This window comes from Camelus dromedarius, chromosome 35 (genome assembly GCF_036321535.1).
Source record: "Camelus dromedarius isolate mCamDro1 chromosome 35, mCamDro1.pat, whole genome shotgun sequence".
Taxonomy (NCBI): domain Eukaryota; kingdom Metazoa; phylum Chordata; class Mammalia; order Artiodactyla; family Camelidae; genus Camelus; species Camelus dromedarius.
This window is the reverse complement of record NC_087470.1, coordinates 4,117,417-4,133,564: the sequence shown is the minus strand read 5'-3', so window position 1 is coordinate 4,133,564 and position 16,148 is coordinate 4,117,417.

Here is a 16,148-nt window from a genome sequence, read left to right as displayed (position 1 = left end):
TCCACTTGCTCAGTTCTGAGAGATAAGTGTGTGTGAAAGCCGTCCTTCACCTAGCTTGGGGGAACACAAAGTTTCTTTTCAGTTGCAATCTCCATTCCATACATATATATGGGGAGGTACTAGCTCCAACTCGGTTTTACAGTGAAAAGTGCAGGAACTTCAAACCGGCACTAGGAAACAGACTGTGAAAGCAGAGAAAAAGTGTCTCCTGCAACCCGTTCCCTTGGTGCTAGATGAACGAACGTCTCTTCACTTGCTCAGTTCTGAGAGATAAGTGTGTGTGAAAGCCGTCCTTCACCTAGCTTGTTGGGAACACAAAGTTTCTTTTCAGTTGCAAACTCCATTCCATACATATATATGGGGAGGTACTAGCTCCAACTCGTTTTGACAGTGAAAACTGCAGGAACATCAAACCGGCACTAGGAAACAGACTGAGAAATCAGAGAAAAAGTGTCCCCTGCAACCAGTTTTCATGGTGCTAGATGAACGAACGTCTCTCCACTTGCTCAGTTCTGAGGGATAAGTGTGTGTGAAAGCCGTCCTTCACCTAGCTTGTTGGGAACACAAAGTTTCTTTTCAGTTGCAAACTCCATTCCATACATATATATGGGGAGGTACTAGCTCCAACTCGGTTTGACAGTGAAAACTGCAGGAACTTCAAACCGACACTAGGAAACAGACTGAGAAAGCAGAGAAAAAGTGTCTCCTGCAACCCGTTCCCTTGGTGCTAGATGAACGAACGTGTCTCCACTTTCTCAGTTCTGAGAGATATGTGTGTGTGAAAGCCGTCCTTCAACTAGCTTGTTGGGAACACAAAGTATCTTTTCAGTTGCAAACTCCATTCCATACATATATATGGGTAGGTACTATCTCCAACTCGGTTTTACAGTGAAAACTTTACTAACTTCAAACCGGCACTAGGAAACAGACTGAGAAAGCAGAGAAAAAGGGTCTCCTGCAACCCGATCCCTTGGTGCTAGATGAACGAACGTCTCTCCACTTTCTCAGTTCTGAGAGATAAGTGTGTGTTAAAGCCGTCCTTCACCTAGCTTCTTGGGAACACAAAATTTCTTTTCAGTTGTAAACTCCATTCCATACATATATATGGGGAGGTACTAGCTCCAACTCGGATTTACAGTGAAAACTGCAGGAATTTCAAACCGGCACTAGGAAACAGACTGAGAAAGCAGAGAAAAAGTGTATCCTGCAACCCGTTCATTTGGTGCTAGATGAACGAACGTCTATCCACTTTCTCAGTTCTGAGAGATTATTGTGTGTGAAAGCCGACCTTCACCTAGCTTGTTGGGAATACAAAGTTTCTTTTCAGTTGCAAACTCCATTCCATACATATATATGGGGAGGTACTAGCTCCAACTCGGTTTTACAGTGAAAACTGTAGGAACTTCAAACCGGCACTAGGAAACAGACTGAGAAAGTAGAGAAAAAGTGTCTCCTGCAACCTGTTCCCTTGCTGCTAGATGAACGAACGTCTCTCCACTTGCTAAGTTCTGAGAGATAAGTGTGTGTGAAAGCCGTCCTTCACCTAGCTTGTTGGGAACACAAAGTTTCTTTTCAGTTGCAAACTCCATTCCATACATATATATGGTGAGGTACTAGCTCCAACTCGGTTTTACAGTGAAAACTGCAGGAACTTCAAACCGGCACTAGGAAACAGACTGAGAAAGCAGAGAAAAAGTGTCTCCTGCAACCCGTTCCCTTGGTGCTAGATGAACGAAACTCTCTCCACTTGCTCAGTTCTGAGAGATACGTGTGTGTGAAAGCCGTCCTTCACCTAGCTTGTTGGAAACACAAAGTTTCTTTTCAGTTGCAAACTCCATTCCATACATATATATGGGTAGGTACTAGCTCCAACTCGGTTTGACAGTGAAAACTGCAGGAAATTCAAACCGGCACTAGGAAACAGACTGAGAAAGCAGAGAAAAAGTGTATCCTGCAACCCGTTCATTTGGTTCTAGATGAACGAACGTCTATCCACTTTCTCAGTTCTGAGAGATAAGTGTGTGTGAAAGCCGACCTCCACCTAGCTTGTTGGGAACACAAAGTTACTTTTCAGTTGCAATCTCCATTCCATATATATATATGGGTAGGTACTAGCTCCAACTCGGTTTGACAGTGAGAACTGCAGGAACGTCAACCCGGCACTAGGAAACAGACTGAGAAAGCAGAGAAAAAGTGTCTCCTGCAACCCGATCCCTTGGTGCTAGATGAACGAACGTCTCTACACTTGCTCAGTTCTGAGAGGTAAGTGTGTGTGAAAGCCGTCCATCACCTAGCTAGTTGGGAACACAAAGTTTCTTTTCAGTTGCAAACTCCATTCCATACATATATATGGGGATGTACTAGCTCCAACTCGGTTTGACAGTGAAAACTGCAGGAACTTCAAACCGGCACTAGGAAATAGACTGAGAAAGCAGAGAAAAAGTGTCTCCTGCAACCCGTTCCCATGGTGCTAGATGAACGAACGTCTCTCCACTTGCTCAGTTCTGAGAGATAAGTGTGTGTGAAAGCCGTCCTTCACCTAGCTTGTGGGAACACAAAGTTTCTTTTCAGTTGCAAACTCCATTCCATAAATATATATGGGGAGGTACTAGCTCCAACTCGTTTTGACAGTGAAAACTGCAGGAACATCAAACCGGCACTAGGAAACAGACTGAGAAAGCAGAGAAAAAGTGTCTCCGGCAACCCGTTCCCATGGTGCTAGATGAACGAACGTCTCTCCACTTGCTCAGTTCTGAGAGATAATTGTGTGTGAAAGCCGTTCTTCACCTAGGTTGTTGGGAACACAAAGTTTCTTTTCAGTTGCAAACTCCATTCCATACATATATATGGGGAGGTAGTAGCTCCAAATCTTTTTACGGTGAAAACTGCAGGAACTTCAAACCGGCACTAGGAAACAGACTTAGAAAGAAGAGAAAAAGTGTCTCCTGCAACCCGTTCCCTTGGTGCTAGATGAACTAACGTGTCTCCACTTGCTCAGTTCTGAGAGATAAGTGTGTGTGAAAGCCGTCCTTCACCTAGCTTGGGGGAACACAAAGTTTCTTTTCAGTTGCAATCTCCATTCCATACATATATATGGGGAGGTACTAGCTCCAACTCGGTTTTACAGTGAAAAGTGCAGGAACTTCAAACCGGCACTAGGAAACAGACTGTGAAAGCAGAGAAAAAGTGTCTCCTGCAACCCGTTCCCTTGGTGCTAGATGAACGAACGTCTCTCCACTTGCTCAGTTCTGAGATATAAGTGTGTGTGAAAGCCGTCCTTCACCTAGCTTGTTGGGAACACAAAGTTTCTTTTCAGTTGCAAACTCCATTCCATACATATATATGGGGAGGTACTAGCTCCAACTCGGTTTGACAGTGAAAACTGCAGGAACTTCAAACCGACACTAGGAAACAGACTGAGAAAGCACAGAAAAAGTGTCTCCTGCAACCCGTTCCCTTGTTGCTAGATGAACGAACGTGTCTCCACTTTCTCAGTTCTGAGAGATATGTGTGTGTGAAAGCCGTCCTTCAACTAGCTTGTTGGGAACACAAAGTATCTTTTCAGTTGCAAACTCCATTCCATACATATATATGGGTAGGTACTATCTCCAACTCGGTTTTACAGTGAAAACTTTACTAACTTCAAACCGGCACTAGGAAACAGACTGAGAAAGCAGAGAAAAAGGGTCTCCTGCAACCCGATCCCTTGGTGCTAGATGTACGAACGTCTCTCCACTTTCTCAGTTCTGAGAGATAAGTGTGTGTTAAAGCCGTCCTTCACCTAGCTTCTTGGGAACGCAAACTTTCTTTTCAGTTGTAAACTCCATTCCATACATATATATGGGGAGGTACTAGCTCCAACTCGGTTTTACAGTGGAAACTGCAGGAATTTCAAACCGGCACTAGGAAACAGACTGAGAAAGCAGAGAAAAAGTGTATCCTGCAACCCGTTCATTTGGTGCTAGATGAACGAACGTCTATCCACTTTCTCAGTTCTGAGAGATAAGTGTGTGTGAAAGCCGACCTTCACCTAGCTTGTTGGGAATACAAAGTTTCTTTTCAGTTGCAAACTCCATTCCATACATATATATGGGGAGGTACTAGCTCCAACTCGGTTTTACAGTGAAAACTGTAGGAACTTCAAACCGGCACTAGGAAACAGACTGAGAAAGTAGAGAAAAAGTGTCTCCTGCAACCTGTTCCCTTGCTGCTAGATGAACGAACGTCTCTCCACTTGCTCAGTTCTGAGAGATAAGTGTGTGTGAAAGCCGTCCTTCACCTAGCTTGTTGGGAACACAAAGTTTCTTTTCAGTTGCAAACTCCATTCCATACATATATATGGTGAGGTACTAGCTCCAACTCGGTTTTACAGTGAAAACTGCAGGAACTTCAAACCGGCACTAGGAAACAGACTGAGAAAGCAGAGAAAAAGTGTCTCCTGCAACCCGTTCCCTTGGTGCTAGATGAACGAAACTCTCTCCACTTGCTCAGTTCTGAGAGATACGTGTGTGTGAAAGCCGTCCTTCACCTAGCTTGTTGGAAACACAAAGTTTCTTTTCAGTTGCAAACTCCATTCCATACATATATATGGGTAGGTACTAGCTCCAACTCGGTTTGACAGTGAAAACTGCAGGAAATTCAAACCGGCACTAGGAAACAGACTGAGAAAGCAGAGAAAAAGTGTATCCTGCAACCCGTTCATTTGGTGCTAGATGAACGAACGTCTATCCACTTTCTCAGTTCTGAGAAATAAGTGTGTGTGAAAGCCGACCTCCACCTAGCTTGTTGGGAACACAAAGTTACTTTTCAGTTGCAATCTCCATTCCATATATATATATGGGTAGGTACTAGCTCCAACTCGGTTTGACAGTGAGAACTGCAGGAACGTCAACCCGGCACTAGGAAACAGACTGAGAAAGCAGAGAAAAAGTGTCTCCTGCAACCCGATCCCTTGGTGCTAGATGAACGAACGTCTCTACACTTGCTCAGTTTTGAGAGGTAAGTGTGTGTGAAAGCCGTCCTTCACCTAGCTTGTGGGAACACAAAGTTTCTTTTCAGTTGCAAACTCCATTCCATAAATATATATGGGGAGGTACTAGCTCCAACTCGTTTTGACAGTGAAAACTGCAGGAACATCAAACCGGCACTAGGTAACAGACTGAGAAAGCAGAGAAAAAGTGTCTCCGGCAACCCGTTCCCATGGTGCTAGATGAACGAACGTCTCTCCACTTGCTCAGTTCTGAGAGATAATTGTGTGTGAAAGCCGTACTTCACCTAGGTTGTTGGGAACACAAAGTTTCTTTTCAGTTGCAAACTCCATTCCATACATATATATGGGGAGGTAGTAGCTCCAAATCTTTTTTACAGTGAAAACTGCAGGAACTTCAAACCGGCACTAGGAAACAGACTTAGAAAGAAGAGAAAAAGTGTCTCCTGCAACCCGTTCCCTTGGTGCTAGATGAACGAACGTGTCTCCACTTGCTCAGTTCTGAGAGATAAGTGTGTGTGAAAGCCGTCCTTCACCTAGCTTGGGGGAACACAAAGTTTCTTTTCAGTTGCAATCTCCATTCCATACATATATATGGGGAGGTACTAGCTCCAAATCGGTTTTACAGTGAAAAGTGCAGGAACTTCAAACCGGCATTAGGAAACAGACTGTGAAAGCAGAGAAAAAGTGTCTCCTGCAACCCGTTCCCTTGGTGCTAGATGAACGAACGTCTCTCCACTTGCTCAGTTCTGAGAGATAAGTGTGTGTGAAAGCCGTCCTTCACCTAGCTTGTTGGGAACACAAAGTTTCTTTTCAGTTGCAAACTCCATTCCATACATATATATGGGGAGGTACTAGCTCCAACTCGTTTTGACAGTGAAAACTGCAGGAACATCAAACCGGCACTAGGAAACAGACTGAGAAATCAGAGAAAAAGTGTCCCCTGCAACCAGTTTTCATGGTGCTAGATGAACGAACGTCTCTCCACTTGCTCAGTTCTGAGAGATATGTGTGTGTGAAAGCCGTCCTTCACCTAGCTTGTTGGGAACACAAAGTTTCTTTTCAGTTGCAAACTCCATTCCATACATATATATGGGGAGGTACTAGCTCCAACTCGGTTTGACAGTGAAAACTGCAGGAACTTCAAACCGACACTAGGAAACAGACTGAGAAAGCAGAGAAAAAGTGTCTCCTGCAACCCGTTCCCTTGGTGCTAGATGAACGAACGTGTCTCCACTTTCTCAGTTCTGAGAGATATGTGTGTGTGAAAGCCGTCCTTCAACTAGCTTGTTGGGAACACAAAGTATCTTTTCAGTTGCAAACTCCATTCCATACATATATATGGGTAGGTACTATCTCCAACTCGGTTTTACAGTGAAAACTTTACTAACTTCAAACCTGCACTAGGAAACAGACTGAGAAAGCAGAGAAAAAGGGTCTCCTGCAACCCGATCCCTTGGTGCTAGATGAACGAACGTCTCTCCACTTTCTCAGTTCTGAGAGATAAGTGTGTGTTAAAGCCGTCCTTCACCTAGCTTCTTGGGAACACAAACTTTCTTTTCAGTTGTAAACTCCATTCCATACATATATATGGGGAGGTACTAGCTCCAACTCGGTTTTACAGTGAAAACTGCAGGAATTTCAACCCGGCACTAGGAAACAGACTGAGAAAGCAGAGAAAAAGTGTATCCTGCAACCCGTTCATTTGGTGCTAGATGAACGAACGTCTATCCACTTTCTCAGTTCTGAGAGATAAGTGTGTGTGAAAGCCGACCTTCACCTAGCTTGTTGGGAATACAAAGTTTCTTTTCAGTTGCAAACTCCATTCCATACATATATATGGGGAGGTACTAGCTCCAACTCGGTTTTACAGTGAAAACTGTAGGAACTTCAAACCGGCACTAGGAAACAGACTGAGAAAGTAGAGAAAAAGGGTCTCCTGCAACCCGATCCCTTGGTGCTAGATGAACGAACGTCTCTCCACTTGCTCAGTTCTGAGAGATAAGTGTGTGTTAAAGCCGTCCTTCACCTAGCTTCTTGGGAACACAAACTTTCTTTTCAGTTGTAAACTCCATTCCATACATATATATGGGGAGGAACTAGCTCCAACTAGGTTTTACAGTGAAAACTGCAGGAATTTCAAACCGGCACTAGGAAACAGACTGAGAAAGCAGAGAAAAAGTGTATCCTGCAACCCGTTCATTTGGTGCTAGATGAACGAACGTCTCTCCACTTGCTCAGTTCTGAGAGATAAGTGTGTGTGAAAGCCGAACTTCACCTAGCTTGTTGGGAATACAAAGTTTCTTTTCAGTTGCAAACTCCATTCCATACATATATATGGGGAGGTACTAGCTCCAACTCTGTTTTACAGTGAAAACTGTAGGAACTTCAAACCGGCACTAGGAAACAGACTGAGAAAGTAGAGAAAAAGTGTCTCCTGCAACCTGTTCCCTTGCTGCTAGATGAACGAACGTCTCTCCACTTGCTCAGTTCTGAGAGATAAGTGTGTGTGAAAGCTGTTCTTCACCTAGCTTGTTGGGAACACAAAGTTTCTTTTCAGTTGCAAACTCCATTCCATACATATATGAGGGGAGGTACTAGCTCCAACTCGGTTTTACAGTGAAAACTGCAGGAACTTCAAACCGGCACTAGGAAACAGACTGAGAAAGCAGAGAAAAAGTGTCTCCTGCAACCCGTTCCCTTGGTGCTAGATGAACGAAACTCTCTCCACTTGCTCAGTTCTGAGAGATACGTGTGTGTGAAAGCCGTCCTTCACCTAGCTTGTTGGAAACACAAAGTTTCTTTTCAGTTGCAAATTCCATTCCATACATATATATGGGTAGGTACTAGCTCCAACTCTGTTTGACAGTGAAAACTGCAGGAAATTCAAACCGGCACTAGGAAACAGACTGAGAAAGCAGAGAAAAAGTGTATCCTGCAACCCGTTCATTTGGTGCTAGATGAACGAACGTCTATCCACTTTCTAAGTTCTGAGAGATAAGTGTGTGTGAAACCCGACCTCCACCTAGCTTGTTGGGAACACAAAGTTACTTTTCAGTTGCAATCTCCATTCCATATATATATATGGGTAGGTACTAGCTCCAACTCGGTTTGACAGTGAGAACTGCAGGAACGTCAACCCGGCACTAGGAAACAGACTGAGAAAGCAGAGAAAAAGTGTCCCCTGCAACCCGATCCCTTGGTGCTAGATGAACGAACGTCTCTCCACTTGCTCAGTTCTGAGAGGTAAGTGTGTGTGAAAGCCGTCCTTCACCTAGCTAGTTGGGAACACAAAGTTTCTTTTCAGTTGCAAACTCCATTCCATACATATATATGGGGAGGTACTAGCTCCAACTCGGTTTGACAGTGAAAACTGCAGGAACTTCAAAACGGCACTAGGAAACAGAATGAGAAAGCAGAGAAAAAGTGTCTCCTGCAACCCGTTCCCATGGTGTTAGATGAACGAACGTCTCTCCACTTGCTCAGTTCTGAGGGATAAGTGTGTGTGAAAGCCGTCCTTCACCTAGCTTGTGGGAACACAAAGTTTCTTTTCAGTTGCAAACTCCATTCCATAAATATATATGGGGAGGTACTAGCTCCAACTCGGTTTTACAGTGAAAACTGCAGGAACTTCAAACCGGCACTAGGAAACAGACTTAGAAAGCAGAGAAATAGTGTCTCCTGCAACCCGTTCCCTTGGTGCTAGATGAACGAACGTCTCTCCACTTGCTCAGTTCTGAGAGATAAGTGTGTGTGAAAGCCGTCCTTCACCTATCTTGTTGGGAACACAAAGTTTCTTTTCACTTGCAAACTCCATTCCATACATATATATGGGGAGGTACTAGCTCCAACTAGGTTTGACAGTGAAAACTGCAGGAACATCAAACCGGCACTAGGAAACAGACTGAGAATGCAGAGAAAAAGTGTCTCCTGCAACCCGTTCCCATGGTGCTAGATGAACGAACGTCTCTCCACTTGCTCAGTTCTGAGAGATAATTGTGTGTGAAAGCCGTACTTCACCTAGCTTGTTGGGAACACAAAGTTTCTTTTCAGTTGCAAACTCCATTCCATTCATATATATGGGGAAGTAGTAGCTCCAAATCTTTTTTACAGTGAAAACTGAAGGAACTTCAAACAGGCACTAGGAAACAAACTGAGAAAGCAGAGAAAAAGTGTCTCCTGCAACCCGTTCCCATGGTGCTAGATGAACGAACGTCTCTCCCCTTGCTCAGTTCTGAGAGATAAGTGTGTGTGAAAGCCGTCCTTCACCTAGCTTGTGGGAACACAAAGTTTCTTTTCAGTTGCATCCTCCAATCCATACATATATATGGGGAGGTACTAGCTCCAACTCGGTTTTACCATGAAAACTGCAGGAACTTCAAACCGGCACTAGGAAACAGACTTAGAAAGCAGAGAAAAAGTGTCTCCTGCAACCCGTTCCCTTGGTGCTAGATGAACGAACGTGTCTCCACTTGCTCAGTTCTGAGAGAAAAGTGTGTGTGAAAGCCGTCTTCACCTAGCTTGTGGGAACACAAAGTTTCTTTTCAGTAGCAATCTCCATTCCATACATATATATGGGGAGGTACTAGCTCCAACTCGGTTTTACAGTGAAAACTGCAGGAACTTCAAACCGGCACTAGGAAACAGACTGTGAAAGCAGAGAAAAAGTGTCTCCTGCAACCCGTTCCCTTGGTGCTAGATGAACGAACGTGTCTCCACTTTCTCAGTTCTGAGAGATAAGTGTGTGTGAAAGCCGTCCTTCACCTAGCTTGTTGTTAACACAAAGTTTCTTTTCAGTTGCAAACTCCATTCCATACATATATGAGGGGAGGTACTAGCTCCAACTCTGTTTTACAGTGAAAACTTTACTAACTTCAAACCGGCACTAGGAAACAGACTGAGAAAGCAGAGAACAAGTGTCTCCTGCAACCCGTTCCCATGGTGCTAGATGAACGAACGTCTCTCCACTTGCTCAGTTCTGAGAGATAAGTGTGTGTGAAAGCCGTCCTTCACCTAGCTTGTGGGAACACAAAGTTTCTTTTCAGTTGCAAACTCCATTCCATACATATATATGGGGAGGTACTAGCTCCAACTCGGTTTGACAGTGAAAACTGCAGGAACTTCAAACCGACACTAGGAAACAGACTGAGAAAGCAGAGAAAAAGTGTCTCCTGCAACCCGTTAACTTTGTGCTAGATGAACGAACGTGTCTCCACTTTCTCAGTTCTGAGAGATATGTGTGTGTGAAAGCCGTCCTTCAACTAGCTTGTTGGGAACACAAAGTATCTTTTCAGTTGCAAGCTCCATTCCATACATATATATGGGTAGGTACTATCTCCAACTCGGTTTCACAGTGAAAACTTTACTAACTTCAAACCGGCACTAGGAAACAGACTGAGAAAGCAGAGAAAAAGGGTCTCCTGCAACCCGATCCCTTGGTGCTAGATGAACGAACGTCTCTCCACTTGCTCAGTTCTGAGAGATAAGTGTGTGTGAAAGCCGTCCTTCACCTAGCTTGTGGGAACACAAAGTTTCTTTTCAGTTGCAAACTCCATTCCATAAATATATATGGGGAGGTACTAGCTCCAACTCGGTTTGACAGTGAAAACTGCAGGAACTTCAAACCGGCACTAGGAAACAGACTTAGAAAGCAGAGAAATAGTGTCTCCTGCAACCCGTTCCCTTGGTGCTAGATGAACGAACGTCTCTCCACTTGCTCAGTTCTGAGAGATAAGTGTGTGTGAAAGCCGTCCTTCACCTATCTTGTTGGGAACACAAAGTTTCTTTTCACTAGCAAACTCCATTCCATACATATATATGGGGAGGTACTAGCTCCAACTAGGTTTGACAGTGAAAACTGCAGGAACATCAAACCGGCACTAGGAAACAGACTGAGAATGCAGAGAAAAAGTGTCTCCTGCAACCCGTTCCCATGGTGCTAGATGAACGAACGTCTCTCCACTTGCTCAGTTCTGAGAGATAATTGTGTGTGAAAGCCGTACTTCACCTAGCTTGTTGGGAACACAAATTTTCTTTTCAGTTGCAAACTCCATTCCATACATATATATGGGGAAGTAGTAGCTCCAAATCTTTTTTACAGTGAAAACTGAAGGAACTTCAAACAGGCACTAGGAAACAAACTGAGAAAGCAGAGAAAAAGTGTCTCCTGCAACCCGTTCCCTTGGTGCTAGATGAACGAACGTGTCTCCACTTGCTCAGTTCTGAGAGATAAGTGTGTGTGAAAGCCGTCCTTCACCTAGCTTGTGGGAACACAAACTTTCTTTTCAGTTGCAATCTCCATTCCATACATATATAAGGGGAGGTACTAGCTCCAACTCGGTTTGACAGTGAAAACTGCAGGGACTTCAAACCGGCACTAGGAAACAGACTGTGAAAGCAGAGAAAAAGTGTCTCCTGCAACCCGTTCCCTTGGTGCTAGATGAACGAACGTCTCTCCACTTGCTCAGTTCCGAGAGATAAGTGTGTGTGAAAGCCGTCCTTCACCTAGCTTGTTGGGAACACAAAGTTTCTTTTCAGTTGCAAACTCCATTCCATACATATATATGGGGAGGTACTAGCTCCAACTCGTTTTGACAGTGAAAACTGCAGGAACATCAAACCGGCACTAGGAAACAGACTGAGAAATCAGAGAAAATGTGTCCCCTGCAACCCGTTCCCTTGGTGCTAGATGAACGAACGTCTCTCCACTTGCTCAGTTCTGAGAGATAATTGTGTGTGAAAGCCGTACTTCACCTAGCTTGTTGGGAACACAAAGTTTCTTTTCAGTTGCAAACTCCATTCCATACATATATATGGGGAAGTAGTAGCTCCAAATCTTTTTTACAGTGAAAACTGAAGGAACTTCAAACAGGCACTAGGAAACAGACTGAGAAAGCAGAGAAAAAGTGTCTCCTGCAACCCGTTCCCATGGTGCTAGATGAACGAACGTCTCTCCCCTTGCTCAGTTCTGAGAGATAAGTGTGTGTGAAAGCCGTCCTTCACCTAGCTTGTGGGAACACAAAGTTTCTTTTCAGTTGCAACCTCCAATCCATACATATATATGGGGAGGTACTAGCTCCAACTCGGTTTGACAGTGAAAACTGCAGGAACTTACAAACCGGCACTAGGAAACAGACTGAGAATGCAGAGAAAAAGTGTCTCCTTCAACCCTTTCCCATGGTGCTAGATGAACGAACGTCTCTCCACTTGCTCAGTTCTGAGAGGTAAGTGTGTGTGAAAGCCGTCCTTCACCTAGCTAGTTGGGAACACAAAGTTTCTTTTCAGTTGCAAACTCCATTCCATACATATATATGGGGAGGTACTAGCTCCAACTCGGTTTGACAGTGAAAACTGCAGGAACTTCTAACCGGCACTAGGAAACAGACTGAGAAAGCAGAGAAAAAGTGTCTCCTGCAACCCGTTCCCCTGGGGCTAGATGAACGAACGTCTCTCCACTTTCTCAGTTCTGAGAGATATGTGTGTGTGAAAGCCGTCCTTCACCTAGCTTGTTGGGAACACAAAGTATCTTTTCAGTTGCAAACTCCATTCCATACATATATATGGGTAGGTACTATCTCCAACTCGGTTTTACAGTGAAAACTTTACTAACTTCAAACCGGCACTAGGAAACAGACTGAGAAAGCAGAGAAAAAGGGTCTCCTGCAACCCGATCCCTTGGTGCTAGATGAACGAACGTCTCTCCACTTGCTCAGTTCTGAGAGATAAGTGTGTGTGAAAGCCGTCCTTCACCTAGCTTGTGGGAACACAAAGTTTCTTTTCAGTTGCAAACTCCATTCCATAAATATATATGGGGAGGTACTAGCTCCAACTCGGTTTGACAGTGAAAACTGCAGGAACTTCAAACCGGCACTAGGAAACAGACTTAGAAAGCAGAGAAATAGTGTCTCCTGCAACCCGTTCCCTTGGTGCTAGATGAACGAACGTCTCTCCACTTGCTCAGTTCTGAGAGATAAGTGTGTGTGAAAGCCGTCCTTCACCTATCTTGTTGGGAACACAAAGTTTCTTTTCACTAGCAAACTCCATTCCATACATATATATGGGGAGGTACTAGCTCCAACTAGGTTTGACAGTGAAAACTGCAGGAACATCAAACCGGCACTAGGAAACAGACTGAGAATGCAGAGAAAAAGTGTCTCCTGCAACCCGTTCCCATGGTGCTAGATGAACGAACGTCTCTCCACTTGCTCAGTTCTGAGAGATAATTGTGTGTGAAAGCCGTACTTCACCTAGCTTGTTGGGAACACAAAGTTTCTTTTCAGTTGCAAACTCCATTCCATACATATATATGGGGAAGTAGTAGCTCCAAATCTTTTTTACAGTGAAAACTGAAGGAACTTCAAACAGGCACTAGGAAACAAACTGAGAAAGCAGAGAAAAAGTGTCTCCTGCAACCCGTTCCCTTGGTGCTAGATGAACGAACGTGTCTCCACTTGCTCAGTTCTGAGAGATAAGTGTGTGTGAAAGCCGTCCTTCACCTAGCTTGTGGGAACACAAACTTTCTTTTCAGTTGCAATCTCCATTCCATACATATATAAGGGGAGGTACTAGCTCCAACTCGGTTTGACAGTGAAAACTGCAGGGACTTCAAACCGGCACTAGGAAACAGACTGTGAAAGCAGAGAAAAAGTGTCTCCTGCAACCCGTTCCCTTGGTGCTAGATGAACGAACGTCTCTCCACTTGCTCAGTTCCGAGAGATAAGTGTGTGTGAAAGCCGTCCTTCACCTAGCTTGTTGGGAACACAAAGTTTCTTTTCAGTTGCAAACTCCATTCCATACATATATATGGGGAGGTACTAGCTCCAACTCGTTTTGACAGTGAAAACTGCAGGAACATCAAACCGGCACTAGGAAACAGACTGAGAAATCAGAGAAAATGTGTCCCCTGCAACCCGTTCCCTTGGTGCTAGATGAACGAACGTCTCTCCACTTGCTCAGTTCTGAGAGATAATTGTGTGTGAAAGCCGTACTTCACCTAGCTTGTTGGGAACACAAAGTTTCTTTTCAGTTGCAAACTCCATTCCATACATATATATGGGGAAGTAGTAGCTCCAAATCTTTTTTACAGTGAAAACTGAAGGAACTTCAAACAGGCACTAGGAAACAGACTGAGAAAGCAGAGAAAAAGTGTCTCCTGCAACCCGTTCCCATGGTGCTAGATGAACGAACGTCTCTCCCCTTGCTCAGTTCTGAGAGATAAGTGTGTGTGAAAGCCGTCCTTCACCTAGCTTGTGGGAACACAAAGTTTCTTTTCAGTTGCAACCTCCAATCCATACATATATATGGGGAGGTACTAGCTCCAACTCGGTTTGACAGTGAAAACTGCAGGAACTTACAAACCGGCACTAGGAAACAGACTGAGAATGCAGAGAAAAAGTGTCTCCTTCAACCCTTTCCCATGGTGCTAGATGAACGAACGTCTCTCCACTTGCTCAGTTCTGAGAGGTAAGTGTGTGTGAAAGCCGTCCTTCACCTAGCTAGTTGGGAACACAAAGTTTCTTTTCAGTTGCAAACTCCATTCCATACATATATATGGGGAGGTACTAGCTCCAACTCGGTTTGACAGTGAAAACTGCAGGAACTTCTAACCGGCACTAGGAAACAGACTGAGAAAGCAGAGAAAAAGTGTCTCCTGCAACCCGTTCCCCTGGGGCTAGATGAACGAACGTCTCTCCACTTTCTCAGTTCTGAGAGATATGTGTGTGTGAAAGCCGTCCTTCACCTAGCTTGTTGGGAACACAAAGTATCTTTTCAGTTGCAAACTCCATTCCATACATATATATGGGTAGGTACTATCTCCAACTCGGTTTTACAGTGAAAACTGCAGGAACTTCAAACCGGCACTAGGAAACAGACTGAGAAAGCAGAGAAAAAGGGTCTCCTGCAACCCGTTCCCTTGGTGCTAGATGAACGAAAGTCTCTCCACTTGCTCAGTTCTGAGAGATAAGTGTGTGTGAAAGCCGTCCTTCACCTAGCTTGTGGGAACACAAAGTTTCTTTTCAGTTGCAAACTCCATTCCATAAATATATATGGGGAGGTACTAGCTCCAACTCGGTTTGACAGTGAAAACTGCAGGAACTTCAAACCGGCACTAGGAAACAGACTTAGAAAGCAGAGAAATAGTGTCTCCTGCAACCCGTTCCCTTGGTGCTAGATGAACGAACGTCTCTCCACTTGCTCAGTTCTGAGAGATAAGTGTGTGTGAAAGCCGTCCTTCACCTATCTTGTTGGGAACACAAAGTTTCTTTTCACTAGCAAACTCCATTCCATACATATATATGGGGAGGTACTAGCTCCAACTAGGTTTTACAGTGAAAACTGCAGGAACATCAAACCGGCACTAGGAAACAGACTGAGAATGCAGAGAAAAAGTGTCTCCTGCAACCCGTTCCCATGGTGCTAGATGAACGAACGTCTCTCCACTTGCTCAGTTCTGAGAGATAATTGTGTGTGAAAGCCGTACTTCACCTAGCTTGTTGGGAACACAAAGTTTCTTTTCAGTTGCAAACTCCATTCCATACATATATATGGGGAAGTAGTAGCTCCAAATCTTTTTTACAGTGAAAACTGAAGGAACTTCAAACAGGCACTAGGAAACAGACTGAGAAAGCAGAGAAAAAGTGTCTCCTGCAACCCGTTCCCATGGTGCTAGATGAACGAACGTCTCTCCCCTTGCTCAGTTCTGAGAGATAAGTGTGTGTGAAAGCCGTCCTTCACCTAGCTTGTGGGAACACAAAGTTTCTTTTCAGTTGCAACCTCCAATCCATCCATATATATGGGGAGGTACTAGCTCCAACTCGGTTTTACCATGAAAACTGCAGGAACTTCAAACCGGCACTAGGAAACAGACTTAGAAAGCAGAGAAAAAGTGTCTCCTGCAACCCGTTCCCTTGGTGCTAGATGAACGAACGTGTCTCCACTTGCTCAGTTCTGAGAGATAAGTGTGTGTGAAAGCCGTCCTTCACCTAGCTTGTGGGAACACAAACTTTCTTTTCAGTTGCAATCTCCATTCCATACATATATATGGGGAGGTACTAGCTCCAACTCGGTTTGACAGTGAAAACTGCAGGGACTTCAAACCGGCACTAGGAAACAGACTGTGAAAGCAGAGAAAAAGTGTCTCCTGCAACCCGTTCCCTTGGTG